This window comes from Galendromus occidentalis, unplaced genomic scaffold, assembly GCF_000255335.2.
Source record: "Galendromus occidentalis unplaced genomic scaffold, Mocc_1.1 scf7180000077515, whole genome shotgun sequence".
Taxonomy (NCBI): Eukaryota; Metazoa; Arthropoda; class Arachnida; order Mesostigmata; family Phytoseiidae; genus Galendromus; species Galendromus occidentalis.
The window spans coordinates 1,623,238-1,625,426 of NW_003805503.1; positions in this window are offsets into that span (position 1 = coordinate 1,623,238).

The following is a 2,189-nucleotide window of genomic DNA, read 5'->3' on the forward strand; positions in this document are numbered from 1 at the left end:
GCCAATTGGGCGGAGCGACCGATTGGGCGAAATACCATACGGGCTCAGTTTCCTCGTCGTAGGATAACTTCTTCACTTACATATACCTACAACTTTGTCGTTGGTCGGACAAGATAGCGGAATTTAATTTCGAGGTTAAACATCGTGCGGGCGTGAAAATGGAACATGCGGACGCGCTCTCCGAGCTTCTAGAGAGCCATTCAGCGTAACAAATACGTGGAGGCAGACATTCGGATTCTAACCGTTGTCCGCGACGCTTCGAGCCGGAGCTTTAAAGAATACCTCAGGGGCATAGCCCGAAACTTCCTAATGGAATTCTGAAGGAGATTGTGAACTCGGCGATCAATCCATCGGCAAGTCGGAAGAACCCGAGACCTGTGGTGTAAGGCTCATAATCATTATTCAAGTTTACAAGTATCTGGGTCCGAGTGTAAGGTTCGTTCTCTCCTCCGTAAGAAGAATGTCCCTTATTCCAGGATATCACAGGTGCGTGGCGATATCAAGACTAGCCTTCTCGGGTCGGGTTCTCCCGTCCATCCCTCACAGCCTGGCTGGCTCTCCGCCCAAATGGTATTCGCCCAATAGGCAGTTCGCCCAATAGGTATTTCGCCCAACTGGAAATTTGGAAATCACGTCAAAGCCTCTAATCCATTTCCTGGGAATGCACGTCGAGATCTCTGACGATCGTTCTGAAATCAAAATTCACCAATCGAATTATATTTCTGAACCTTTGGAACGAGTCCAAGTGGAGAACAGCAAAGAAATTGCTACTCCCATCGATAATAATTCGAAATCGGCTTATGATGACGAAATTGATCTGAGTCTACCTTACCGAGAGATTATCGGAGCGTTGCTTTATCTGACAATAGCAACCAGGTACGACATCGCATATGCGGTAGGATTTCTGTCGAGGTTCCTCGACGGTACCATCTCAGAAGCCAGAATTACGAACGCCAGAATTGCGAAAGCCAAAATCTCGAAAGCCAGAATTGTGAAAGCCAGAATTGTGAAAGCCAGAATCCTCGAAAGCCAGAAATCGCGAAAGCCAGAATTTCGAAAGCCAGAATTGTGAAAGCCAGAATTGCGAAAGCCAGAATTGCGAAAGCCAGAATGGCGGGAGCCTGAATTGCCTGGGCTCGGAATTGAGAGAGCCAGACAGATGTTCGCCAGACGAGTGCCACGGCGGTTTCCTCTGATTTCTTATCTAGAACTTACCTTGAGTCGCACGGTTCGAAAAGACCACGTCAACATTTTTGAGCTCATCAACTTCTTGAAGAAACAAGAAGACAAGGGGGAAGCCGACAGACTCTTGCTCCGAGCTGGGCAACCCCCACCGAAGCTCTCCACGAAGTACAAAGTTTTGAACGATCGGTTGATCCGACTTACAGGAGAATTGGAGACGGGTGCGAAAACGCTTATAGAATACATTCACAGCGTCGGTTATAACTTAAACAACAACTGACGCGATCCCGACCTCCGGAAATGACGGTCCCCAGTAATTGTGGAGGATGGAGGACCATATCTAGATCCTAAGAATAATAATAAGCAGACGAATTACTTCGCTTTCTGCCCTCCCATATTTAACCGCTTTTTTCTTTCGCTTACGACATTCCCGGATTCGAGCCGAAAGATATTGGCCTCTGACCCAAACTCAGACATCTAAGTTTCCGGTAACGCCGACCAGGCTCATTGTCATTCTGGCTTTCTCAATTCCGAGCCCATGAAATTCAGGCTCCCGCCATTCTGGCTTTCTCAATTCCGAGCCCATGAAATTCAGGCTCCCGCCATTCTGGCTTTCGCAATTCTGGCTTTCACAATTCTGGCTTTCACGATTTCTGGCTTTCGAGAATTCTCGGACACCTGACTCGAATTCGAATCGCTGGATCAAGTTCATGATTGGATACTGAATCCTGTCATCATTCTCATTTCTCGTGTTCGGCATCATCTCACTGATCAGATGGATTAGGAAGAGGAGAGAAAGCTCCTATGCGAGTTTGCCGGAGCAACCCACGGGGGGGGGCAAGGCGGTCCGTACTTCGATACTACGGAGCCGATCTGATATGGCATGTTCTCTTGTACATATGAATTGAAACTCATATCCCAAAAATGAACGCAGCAAATTATTCAGAGAAATTTATTTTCGCGTGAAAATCGAATGATTCCGACAAAGCTTCGAGATCTCGGCTGCA